Source organism: Leuresthes tenuis, unplaced genomic scaffold (assembly GCF_036924035.1).
Source record: "Leuresthes tenuis unplaced genomic scaffold, fLeuTen1.0.hap1 SCAF_9, whole genome shotgun sequence".
NCBI classification, from domain to species: domain Eukaryota; kingdom Metazoa; phylum Chordata; class Actinopteri; order Atheriniformes; family Atherinopsidae; genus Leuresthes; species Leuresthes tenuis.
Window position 1 is genome coordinate 30,662,345 of NW_027325363.1, and position 13,842 is coordinate 30,676,186.

Below are 13,842 nucleotides of genomic sequence, written 5' to 3' on the forward strand. Positions count from 1 at the left end.
AGGCCAAACAGGCTGCGGCTTCGGCGGTTGCTGAGGCAAAAACTTGGGCCTGGGAGGAGTTCGGTGAGACCATGGAGAACGATTTCTGGACGGCCTCGAAGAGATTCTGGTCCACCATCCGGCATCTCAGGGGGGGAAGCGGCTCACAGTCAACACTGGGTATGGTGGGGACGGGGCTTTGCTGACCTCAACTAGGGATGTTGTGAGTCGGTGGGGGGAATACTTCGAGGAACTCCTCAATCCTACCAACACGTGCTTGGAGGAGGCAGAGTCTGAGAGCTCGGAGACGGGGCCTCCCATTTCTGGGGCTGAGGTTGCTTGGAGAAAGCGTTCGACCGTGTCCCTCGTGGAGTCCTGTGGGGGGTGCTCCGGGAATATGGAGTGCCAGACCCCTTGATAGGGGCCGTTCAGTTTCTGTATGACCGGTGTCAGAGTTTGGTCCGCATTGCTGGCAGTAAGTCGGATACGTTTCTGGTGAGAGTTGGACTCCGTCAGGGCTGCCCTTTGTCACCGATTCTGTTCCTAACTTATATGGACAGAATTTCTAGGCGGAACCAGGGCATTGAGGGTGTCCGATTTGGCGACCTCAGAATCGGGATTCTTTTTGCGGATGATGTGGTTCTGTTAGCGTCGTCAGGCCATGACCATCAGCTCTCACTGGAGCGATTCACAGCCGAGTGTGAAGCGGCTGGGATGAGAATCAGCGCCTCCAAATCCGAGACTATGGTTCTAAGCCGGAAGAAGGTGGAATGCTCTCCCCGGGTCGGGAATGAGATCCTTCCCCAAGTGGAGGAGTTCAAGTATCTCGGGGTCTTGTTCACGAGTGACGGACGAATGGAACATGAGATTGACGGGCGGATCGGTGCGGCGTCTGCAGTGTTGCGGGCTCTGCACCGACCCATCGTTGTGAAGAAGGAGCTGAGCCAGAAGGCGAAGCTCTCTATTTACTGGTTAATCTACGTTCCCATCCTCACCTATGGTCACGAGTTGTGGGTAGTGACCGAAAGAACAAGATCGCGAATACAAGCGGCCGAAATGGGTTTCCTCCGCAGGGTGTCTGGGCTCTCCCTTAGAGATAGGGTGAGAAGCTCAGTCATCCGGGAGGGGCTCGGAGTAGAACCGCTGCTCCTCCGCATTGCATAATGCAGACCCAGGACACGTTGGAGAGACTATGTCTCTCGGCTGGCATGGGAACGCCTCGGGGTGCCCCCGGAAGAGCTGGAGGAAGTGGTCGGAGACAGGGACGTCTGAGTTTCTCTGCTCAAGCTGCTGCCCCCGCGACCCGACCCTCGGATAAGCAGCAGATGATGGATGGATGGGATGGATGGAATGCTAAATTGAAAATGTAGATATGTAAGTATTTTTTTTATTTTAACAATATATAGCATTTCCTTCTTGTCCATTGCTAATATTATAGCTTGTATGTCCTTATAATATAAGTTAACTTGTTTTTATATCTTTTATCTTAATTGTCAACCTCATTTCATCTGTCTAATGAAATATCTTTTTGCAGGCATTCTGTAATCGCTTTGTGATCCATGGACAGCTATTATATTTGAGTTTTTTGCTTTCACATCATATATTCTTAAAAATGTTTAATTTGTAATGTTAGTTTCCCCTTAATTTATGACCTCACTCATCTATACTATATTTGATAGTCTAACTTATTACTTCTGTAGTTGCGCATGTGTGGTCCTCTGAATGAAAATAAGGGTCCAACAAAGACAAATAGAATGTTTATTTGTTTGACATTTTGTCAAAAAAATGATGATATGATTACAAAACAACCATTGATCTATGACCCAGGGTGTCGAGGTGCTTGCCACACTTATGAAAATCCCTATTTGAAAATTGTGTTTTTTATGAACAAACTGTAACTAGCAAAGAACTCCAACAACAAAACACCTTGTGTTCAGATCAGAATAGCTGTTTCTCATCCAGGTTTCACTTTCATCATCCACTTGAATGCTGAATTCATCCAGTAGGACAATGAAGTCCCCAAGTGGCACACCTTCTTGCATTCCATCAGAGACGCCGAGGAAGCTGGGTATTCTGAATTTTCATAGGGTGCATGAGGAATAACAACAGTCATCGCCATTTTCCAAGCCCAAATGTACAGCAAAGCTTTGTCATCCACCAGGGAAAACTCCAACAATGAGTGCTGAGATGGGGAACAATGCAGTGAATAAAGTAAATCCAGCTCACCTAGGGCAATTCCTGAGTGAAACAAATATAACCTCTTCTCCAGGAAATTGGTTCCAAAACCCCTGTTAGTAAAGTAAAGTTGAGCCTTACTATACATAGTTGATTTCTCATAATGCCCTTGGGCTTGGATTTTTCTTGGGCGTCTTTCCCACCAGTGAAATGTTCTTGCATGTCCTGTTATGGAAGTTTTCAATCGCTTCCTTCCTAATACCTCTGATGAGCAATGAAATAGAGAAACTTACTTTTTCTGCCGGCCGGCTAAGTTTTTTATTCTTCGTTGCAAGGAAAAAGATCAGTCCACACCATTGGGGCGGCTGTAGCTCAGGAGGAAGAGCAGTCGCCCACCAATCGGTGGTCGGTGGTTCGACTCTGGCTTCCCCAGGATACATGTCGAAGCGTCCTTGGGCAAGACACTGAACCCCACGTTGCTCCCCCAGTGTATCATTGGGGGTATGAATGTGTGTGAATGCTTAGAAAGCACGTAGTTATATCCTAAGACGTGCTGTATGAATGTGTGTGAGTGGGGTGAATGTGGCATGTAGTGAAGCGCTTTGAGTGGTCAGCTAGACTAGAAAAGCACTATACAAGTACAAGTCCATTTACCATTCAGCGGCAATGGTATGAAAAGATACAGACAAAAGGAATCCAATTATACCTTTAGATGTGTAACAACATCTCCAGAGGGGGACAGGATGCAGTCTTGATGATTAAGAATTGATTAAGAAACAGGAGGTTAAAACAATTATCTTGTCTGAGTGTTAATTAAGAAGTAAATAGTTTAAAATAATTAGCGTGTCTGGGTGATACAAATGGTTAATGTGGATTGGAGAGTCTGTCAGTCCTGAGACATAAAATTTACCATCACAATTCTCCCTTTTGATTATTAATTAATCACTAACAGAAAACAAACTTAACAAAAATAAAATGGATGAAAACTAAATGCAGGAGAATACTTAAGTATCCGGTACGCTATTTGAAAATGTATCATTGTGGTAGTTGATTAGAGCAGAGAAAAGACTAACAAAACAAAGCAAACAAAAAACAACCCAAAAAAACAAAATGAAATAAAATTTTACAAACTGTTATCAAAGTTAGAGTCTTAGCTGGGGTAAAATATCGGGGTCTGGAATATGAGGAGAGGTTGAATTTTGATCAGCATTATTGGCGTTCACCTGAACATATGTGGAGGAATGAGTCATCTTTTTCATGAGCACGTTAGACAGCCTTTTCAATACACGTGGAATTAAGGTGCAGAGCAAAAGGAAAATCATTACATATGGGATTATTATTGTTAAAAACCATGCTGGCCATCCTTGGCCCAAAGATTTCAGCCAAGGGAACCATGAGTCATTTATTACAGGAGGGAGTTGAATGGCATCTTTCATGTGTTTGATAATGTTGGTAATGTTCTCATATTCGTCAGAGTGGTTGTCTTCAATTCCAGAGATCAACGTGACCGTGTTAACATCTGACAGCATGTTAAGTAGGGCGTCATGGCTGTGAGTTGTCTGTACATATCCGAGCTTGGATATTCAATTCCACACCAATACGTGCCTGCATCAGTGGGTTTGACATCAGAGATGGTGATCTGGGCTCCGTTGGAATTTGGAAGTTTTGTTATTGTGAAGCGGGGATTTCTGTTTGGAGCAATGGTTTTGTCAGTGGTGGCAACGATCAAGTGCCAATCGTGTGGGCCGCAGGGGTCTCTGTATAGGTATTTGTCATACTTAGCACAATATGCCTGAACCCGTCCTGATCGCCAAATTTCAGGGTAAACGAGGCAGGTGAATGTTGCACTTTGACCTTCTGTCAAAGTGACAGTCCTGGCAGGTTTGTAGGTGTAAGCCTCCATCAGCTGTGACAGCATCAGAATCAGGTGATGCATGGTGGAGTTTGGTGGAACACGTCTGGTTGGTGTTTGTTGAATCCACAGGGCCAATTCCACGGGTCATCCTCTTTGGCGTCTGTGCGTCCTTGCACCGTCCGTCGTCTTTGGCCTCTGCTCGTCCTCGTGTCGTCCGTCACCGTCCGTCCTCTGTGCGTCCTCGTGTCGTCCGTCCGTCCTCGCGTCCTCTGGGCTCCTCCGTTTGCTCGGGGATCTTCCTGCAGTGGCTGGCGTGCACCCACGTTGCCCTCTCGGCTATCTTCGCAATGGTATGCGTTGTCAGAATGGATCTGGTCACCGTTTGGAATTCCAGTGCTCCTTTCTGAAGTCGTTTCTCACCACCCAGGTTGGAAGTCTGCAGAGAGAGAGAGAGAGAGAATAAGTTTTTGCAATATTGTAGCATATATCCTCAAATAGGCCAGTGGAGGGGAGTGGCCTGGTTACAGGTTTAGAGATGGAGGTCTGCCAAAATTGAAATTTTGATTTCAGAGTGCCATTTTCTCGTTTGACAACGTCTCTACTGGCAGGGTGTTATACACAATGTTGTCTGAGGTTAATGGTAAGAAATTCACTAATTTGGGTTATTGCAGAATTGACAAAGTGAGAGCCATTATCGCTGCTCAGTTTTGATGTAGTTGTAGTTCCCAGATGGAGAGTAATCTCTGTTAGCAGAGCCTTTGCTACCACTTGGCTACTCTGGTGTTTTGCTGGAAATACTTCAATCTATTTTGACCACATCAACTATTACTAAGCAGCGTTTATTTCCTTCTGCTGGTGACAGTTCTATGAAATCCATCCTTAAGTGTTCGAATGGTCTGTCTGGTGATGGGTGAGCGATGTGTGTGATTGCTTTGGTTTTACCTGTTATGCGTTGCACAAACCATACGCGGTTGACTGATCTTCTGCTGTATGAACTGAAAATTCTTTGGTGAACCAGTGCTGGGTTATGGCATCCATCATCCCCCCTTTTGACACGTGGTCCAATCCATGTGTCAATTTCGCGAAATGAGGGAAAAAATGTTTAGGTAGACAAGGCTTATTATCGGTTCCTCGCCACACATCTTCCTGTGGTGTGGCAAAAGATTGCACCGTTGTGAGAGAGGTGGAAATAGTGACAGGGATCAATTATAGTGGGTTGGAGTGTAGCTTCTTTTTCAGCAGCATCCGCTCTTGCATTTCCTTGAGAGACAGGACCTGTGTTGTTAGTGTGAGCAAAGCGTTTACAAACAGAGATTGACTTTTTGGAGTAAAATGCATCAAGAAGAGCTGTGACTTTGTCATGATGGAGAATGGGTTTGCCGTTAGATTTTAGGAATTGTCTGTGTTTCCACAGAGTGTCAAAATCCTGGACAACCCAAACATGTGTCTGGAATCAGATTAGATGGTTACTGCTTTGTTGTTAGCTAGTCTGCATGCCTCTGCCATTGCTATCAGTTCCGCCACCTGTGCAGAATGGTGAGGAGGGAGTGAGCTGGGGAGAAGAGTTTCATGATTAGTGACAACAGTAAAACCAACTCTGTTGTGACCCGTTTGTGGGTCACGTGAAGCTGATCCATCTGCAAAGAGAACCAAATCAGGGTTTGTTAATGGTGTTTCTTGGCAAGCAAACCGGTTGGGGGACAGCAACACAGTTATGTTGTGTTCTGTCATCTGGTGTGGGGAGGAGGGTGGCAGGTTTTAACACAGGGTGTTTGACAGTGATGTTAGACATTTCTAAAAGTGTTTTGTTGTACGTTGCCATCGTGCTGTGGAGAGGTAAGAAGTCTTTTGTTCAAGTAAAATCATGGACACATCATGTGGGACCAGGAGAGCTACATCAGAATAGGCCACAATATCACTGGAGGCCATAACTGTCTTTTCAGCTGCCGCCACAGATCTGATACATCTTGGGAGACCTGCAGCCACGGGGTCCAGTTTTGAAGAAAAATAAGCTACAGGCCGCAGCTTATTTCCATGATCCTGCAACAAAACAGAAGTCATACATCCATCTTTTTCATCTACTGTTTGAATGAACGGTCTGGTAGGGTCAGGCAGGCCCAAAGTTGGAGTGCTTTGTAAAGCAAGTTTTAGTTCTGTGAAAGATTGTTCTGCTTCAGGAGTCCATTTGATCTTGTGTTTTGCTTGCAGGCCTTTGCCATGAATGAGGGAGGCTAGTGGAGCTTCAAGAATGGCATAGTTAGAAATGAATTGTCGACAGTAAGAGCACATACCAAGAAATGACATCATCTGCTTCTTTATGATGGGTTTTGGAAGGTTCTGAATTGCATCCACTCTTTTTGGTGAAAGAGTTTTACCTTCAGAAGTGATGACATGACCGAAGAAGACAACCCTTTCCTGGACAAATTGGAGTTTTGTCAAGCTGGCTTTGTGACCAGTTTGTGCCAGATGTTTCAAGAGTGTGACTGTGTTGGCTTCACACTGCTCTTTAGTCGGACTGCAGATCATGAGGTCATCCACATACTGTAACAAAGCAGTGTCTGGGGAGAGAACAAAGGGTTCAAGACTGTCTGAGAGCTTCAATGCAAATGGTGGGACTTTCACAGTATCCTTGGCACAGACGTGTGAATGTGTAGTCCCTCCTATTGAATTTGAAAGCAAACCAGAATTAGCTTCCTGGGTGACCTGGAACACTGGAGGTGTCTGAAAGGTTGACCACTGAAAAGAATTTTGCATTAGTTGGTTGCATCACCTGCTTGCAGATCCTGAATATAGCGCCACTCTGTTGGTTGATCTTTGCCTCTGATTTTATGACAGGAAACAAAGGCGTGCGTATTGGAGAATCGTTACGTGGAACAATTACTCCTGCTGCCTTAAGAGACTCAAAGAATGGTGGTATATTATCAATTGCTTTTTGTTTAAGTGAGTATTGAGCCTTGCAAGGTTTAAAGTCTGATTTTGGAATGATGACAACATTTTCACAATCTTTGACAAGGTTAACATCATACTTTCTGTTGACTGTTCTTTGTGTGTGCACAAAAGATGTCAGTGAAGGTGAAAAAATAATAGATCTATCAGATGTTTGTTGCCTTTCGGCTGTAGGCTTACACAATTTCATAACTGGGCTCAAATCTTCCCAGCTATCCGATGTGTGTTTTTCTAGTGGGATGTGTGGGACTGAATAGTCCACGGTGTACATGTTACGTTGAGCTGGTGTGAGAGAGACTGACACAGCGCATTTATGTTCTGTCCAAAAAATGTGTGTCAGTGTTAGTTTGTCAAACCTCTCCCTTAACCAGCTTTCCTCGTACGATTCGTCAGATTCTGGTGACAGATGGGAGGTACACTGCAGGTCCTCTTTGGCCATGAAGTCTGTTTAGGCTGTTGAAATGATGTTTTTTGCTGAAACAAACTCAGGGAAGGTTGTTAGTGGTTGCAGATGCATATGTCATGTTCGAGGTGTGGAAGACAACTGGGGTTGGGATTATCATTTACACATCCAGTTCCTGCCTGTCAGGTTACTGGGACAGATTTTAGAAAGCAACATTTTTTTTATTTATTTATTTTTTTTATCAGTTTCTCTTCTAGTTTTTCCGTTTTTCTTTGTTTTTTTTTTTTCTTTTAAACTAAGGGACCCCCCTATTGGGAATCTGAGCTCATTTGTCCATAAATTTGAATATTTTAAGCTTTTATCCCCAAATCTCTTTTTCATAATTTCCACAATTGGCCCCTCCGCAGACTAGACCGCTTCTACGGAAAATTTACTCCCCATTCTGAATGAAGAGGTCGTACGACGAGAGCCAATTAGTTATGCTACAACTGGCAAAAGCGACATTTCGATTTCAGCTTCAAATGACAAATAAAGCTAACTGTTTCGATTGCTAAAAACAGATAAATAGCGACATTTCGATTTCAGCTTCAAATGACAAACAAAGCTAACTGTTTCGATTGCTAAAAACAGAAAAATAGCGACATTTCGATTTCAGCTTCAAATGACAAACAAAGCTAACTGTTTCGATTGCTACAAACAGATAAATAGCGACATTTCGATTTCAGCTTCAAATGACGAATAAAGCTAACTGTTTCGATTGCTAAAAACAGATAAATAGCTGGCCAACTGTGAAGACTATGAGAAATGAAATTGTTGTCTATTTAAAATCCAAATTTGAAAGAAAATGCAATAAGTCAATATTTCAACACTCACCAGACGAGTTTTGGAACCCCGGTGGCAGCGACTGAGTGTTATTTCATTAATTGAGGTTTGGAGGCTGGAAATGATCTAATTCTCCAGGATGGCCTGTCGCTTTCCGTGCCTCGTCCTGAACGGCTGCTCACGGGGTCCTGCCCTACAACGCCAAACTGTTATGGAAGTTTTCAATCGCTTCCTTCCTAATACCTCTGATGAGCAATGAAATAGAGAAACTTACTTTTTCTGCCGGCCGGCTAAGTTTTTTTTATTCTTCGTTGCAAGGAAAAAGATCAGTCCACACCATTCAGCGGCAATGGTATGAAATGGTATGAAAAGATACAGACAAAAGGAATCCAGTTCCAGCAGTGAGTAAGCACCAAAGTCTGTGCCTTTGTCCGCTGCATAAATCACCCTGACAGCACTTCCTGCAATTGGTAGGTCCACTGGATAGTAATCAATTTGGGATTTGCCTGGCTGGACCCAGAGGGCAAAGGCCTGATCATCACACAATAGTTGATGAGCTCCCCCCAGGAGAGGTATCAGTTCCTTGATCTTTACATCAAATGTTTTTCAATTGCACCTCATCTAGCACTTCACCAAGGACCAATTTGACTTAGGAGACCCTGGGATGAAGGGCACCTGACAGCATGGCCCTGCTGCAATATCAGGTTCCCGTGGCAAGATTTTGTCAGGGTGTAGGCATCATTAACAGCAAGTCAACCCAACTACAATATATTCTAACTGGAAAATACGACTTTTACCTCAATAGATTTCATTCAGCAACCTGCTAGTTTACAACCCCAAATAATGGCAATGAGAGTGGACAGTTAACAGGCTGACATTTCACGGTAAGATGTATTGCATCACTTCCTGTAACCTTGTTTGTGTTCTGTGGAACTTCTCGCTTCTCTGAAACAATTTAATACCACTGAATTTCTTCTTATCAGTGACACACTTTTGCACCACGAACCCTTTCACACACTATTTGTTTTATTCCAGCACCAATTTATATAGATCTTCTGTGTTTTGATGCGTTTTCACTTTTCAAGCGATGTGTCAGGCTCTCTAGCTTAGCATGGCTACCAGCTCCCTCCATCTCCTGCTTTCTCTTGTGCTGTGTGTCAGATGTTTAGTTACTCCTCTACCTTCTTCAGTGATATTGGTACATGCAACAAATATAGTCTTTTTGTATTTTTGGAGACAAGGTTATCCAAATTGGAATCTCAGCTCCAGACAGTTGAAAACCACTAGCCAGGTCCCTAGTTATTTTTTTGTTTATAAGTTTTCTTAAGAATAGTCTCAAGTTTTTCATAGCATTTTTGTTTTTTTGGAGTAATTTTGAGTTTATAGTTCACATTTATAGGTATTCCTCTGTGATGAGTGATTTTCTGCTTATAGATAATTTCTTTCTGATTATTGCTGTGAATACGTTTTATAGATTATTTAGAATTTTCATAGCTGCTTATTTTGTCACAGTGTGGGAGATCCTAATAAAGACCGTTAAACACCTTCATACTTCTGCATCTGAGTCCTTTTTAAAGTCCAGGTCTGACGCATCTGGGTGCGTGCTGTTACTCCCCGAGTGTAGGGGGTTGTTCCCCCCATAATTAAAGCCCAGCAGTGGACGCGGCAAGATGTACTTCAAGCTCCAGGAGAAAGCTTTTCTCCCCCTTCCCTTTTTCCCAAAGTTTTAACATTTTGTAGAAAATAAAATAAATAAATTTTGAACTAGGAATGGCAACCTGTCCAGGGTGAACCCCGCCTCTCTCCCGATGACTGCTGGGATAGGCTCCAGGTCCACTGCGACCCGACCAACGGATTAAGCAGGTATAGAAAATGGATGGAAATTTTGAACTAAAGAACCGATTATTATTCCCTGCACCTCACACCACTAGCTGTCTCCCAGCTTCCCCTGAGCAGCCAGGAAACCAGGGTGGCTGGGTGATGGTCAGGAAGAGGAGAAATAGACCTAAAGTGAAACCCATGGTTCACCACCAACCTCTCTGCATTTCTGATAGTTTCTTCACTCAGTGACACACCCGCTGACAAAAAAACCCAGGTAGATTAATTGACAGCTCCATAATCAGAAGTGTGACTTTAGAGACTCCAGCGACCATAGTCAAATGTATTCCAGGGGCCAGAGCGGGTTATGTAGTATCCTATTTTTTAAAAAAAGGTTAAGAGTAAATACAGTAAAATAGTTATTCACATAAGTGGTAATGTCACCTGGTTACACCAATCGACCGTTACTAAATTTAATGTTACATCAGTGGGTAATTTTGCCAAGACAATGTCAGACTGTAGTTTTCTCTGGACCCCTGCCAAATCTGACCAGTGATGACATGTTTAACTGCATGCCATCTTTCAACCGCTGGCTGTCTAGATGGGGTCCAGCAAACGTGGGCTACATAGATGATTAGAAATATTTCTGGGGAAAACCTGGTCTAATTGGGAGAGACGGCATCCTTCCCACTTTAGAAGGAGCGGGTCTCACATCTAGAAATATGGCCGAATTCATAAGTCATCCAAAAACATGATAAACCAGGGTTGATACCAGGACACAGAGTTGTAGTCTTACACACTTTTCTGCAGCTTCCCACTTGCTGCTACCCCCCAAAACCCCACAATGGCCGTGTCTGCTCCCAGACCACCCAAACTTAATGAATCAATCAACACAAGAGGATTTTTATACAAAAAATTGAACTGAACAAAAACATAAAACTATTAAATGTAGTTCTGCTGAATATTAGATCTGTCCTTTCCAAGTCTCTGTTAGTGAATGACTTGATTGGTGATCATCATATTGATATATTTTGTCATACAGAAACCTGGCTGCAGTAGAAGGATCAACTTCAGCATTAATGAATCAACTCTTTCCTGCTATTTAAATGTTCACATTCCTCCAACCACAGGCAGAGGAGGAGGAGTGGCAGCTATCTTCAGATCAATGTTACGAATATCATTTTCAATTCAATTCAATTTTATTTATATAGCGCCAGATTACAAAAATTGTCATCTCAAGGCACTTAAGTAATATAGTCCAATTCAAGCCAATTGGAATTCAATTCATTGTAATCATAATCCAATTAATTCATATAGAGCCAATTCAAAAAATTTATATCCTAGCTAAGGAAACCAACAGATTGCACCGAAAGTTGTCTTCAGTCCAATCTCCCGTCCTGAGCGTGCCTGAGGCAACTGTGGAAAGGAACGACTCCCTTTTAACAGGAAGAAACCTCTGGCAGAACCAGACTCAGGAAGGGTGGCCATCCGCCTCGACCAGCTGGGGTTTGAGAAGACAGAAAAGAGGGAAAAGAAGGGGGAAAAACACCATAACGCCATTCAAAGGATATCTGTTGGAACAGGGAAACATACGTTAATAACCACAATAATGTCACATGTAAATAAAATCAATTGTGAAATTAAACAGGGGGAAAAAAGAGAGCAAAGTGAGGAAAGGTGTGACAGATGAGGTCCCCCAGCAGTCTAAGCCTATAGCAGCTTAACTATGGGATGTTTCAGGATTACCTGAGCCATCTCTAACTATAAGCTTTATCGAAAAGGAAAGTTTTAAGCCTAATCTTAAAAGTGGAAAGGGTGTCTGCTTCCCGAACATTTACTGGCAGCTTATTCCACAAGAGAGGGGCCTGATAACTGAAGGCTCTACCTCCCATTCTACTTTTAGAAACTCTGGGAACAACAAGTAAACCTGGAGTTTGGGAGCGAAGTGCTCTGTTAGGAAAATACCGTACAATTAAATCTTTAAGATATGATGGAGCTCGGTCATTAAGAACTTTATATGTGAGAAGAAGAATCTTAAATTCTATTCTGAATTTAACAGGGAGCCAATGAAGAGAAGCTAAAACTGGAGAAACATGATCTCTCCTGTTAGTTCTCATCAGAACTCTGGCTGCAGCATTTTGGATCAGCTGGAGGCTTTTCAGAGAATATGTGGGACAGCCCAATAATAAGGAATTACAGTAGTCCAATCTTGAAGTAACAAATGCATGAACTAGTTTCTCTGCATCACCCTGAGACAGGATGTTCCTGATTTTAGCAATATTACGAAGGTGAAAGAAGGCAGTCCTAGAAACCAGTTTTATATGTGCGTCAAATGATAAATTCTGGTCAAAAATAACTCCAAGGTTCCTCACTGTAGAACTAGAAGCCAGGGAAATACTATCTAGAGTAACTATATAACTAGACAATTTCTCCCTGAAGCGCTCAGGTCCAAAGAGAACAACTTCAGTTTTGTCTGAATTTAAAAGCAGACAGTTCTGAGTCATCCAGGTCTTTATGTCTTTAAGACAGGCTTGTAGTCTGACCAACCTGTTGGTTTCATCTGGTTTCATAGCTGAGTATCATCAGCATAACAATGGAAATTTATGCCATGCTGTCTGATAATGTTACCTAATGGAAGCATGTATAAAGTAAAAAGAATCGGTCCAAGCACAGAACCCTGAGGAACTCCATAACATACGCCCAGTTCCTTTAATCCCAATAACATGTTCAAGTCTCTGTAACAGAATGTTGTGATCGATCGTATCAAATGCAGCACTGAGATCCAACAGGACAAGCACAGAAACAAGTCCGCTATCAGAGGCTAAGAGGCGATCATTGGTAACTTTCACCAGTGCTGTTTCTGTGCTATGATGCACTCTGAATCCTGACTGAAACTCTTCAAACAGATTATTTCTATGTAAATGATCACAAAGTTGAACTGCAACTATTTTTTCAAGAACTTTAGACAAAAAAGGGAGATTGGATATAGGTCGATAATTAGCCAACACTTCTGAATCAAGAGTAGGTTTTTTAAGTAAAGGTTTAATTACAGCAACCTTAAAAGTCTGAGGTACATATCCTATCAACAAAGACAGATTGATCAAATCCAATATGGAAGTGTCAATTAAGGGGAAAACCTCCTTGAACAGTCTGGTTGGGATTGGGTCTAACATACAAGTTGATGGTTTAGAAGAGACTATTGCTGTTGTTAGCTCAGAAAGATCAACGGGACAGAAGCTGTCTAAATACAATTCAAGTTCGAAAGATACTTCTAAAGCTGCTCTACTTGATGATACATCAGTGATAATAATGGGAAGGATTCCATTAATCTTCTCTCTGATAGAAACAATTTTATTGATGAAGAATCTCATGAAATCATCACTGCTGAGAGTTAAAGGAATACATGGCTCAACAGAGCTCGGACTCTTTGTCAGCCTGGCAACAGTGCTGAAAAGAAACCTGGGATTATTCTTATTCTCTTCTATCAATAATGAATAATAAGCAGTTCTAGCTTTACGAAGTGCTTTCTTATACGTTATTAAACTATCTTTCCAGACTAATTGAGACTCTTCTAAATTAGAGGAACGCCACTGTCTCTCCAGCTTTCTTGCAGTCTGCTTTAACGCACGCAACTGTGAATTATACCAAGGAGCCAACCTCTTCTGACTGATTACATTCCTTTTCAGAGGGGCAACATTGTCCAGTGTTGTACGCATTGAAGCTATAGTGCTGTCAACAAGAGAGTCAAGTTCTACTGGAGTAAAATGTAGGTAGCTGTCCTCTCTCATATCAGCACATGGCAGTGAAGAAAAGGATGATGAAATCAACTCTTTAAATCTGGTTA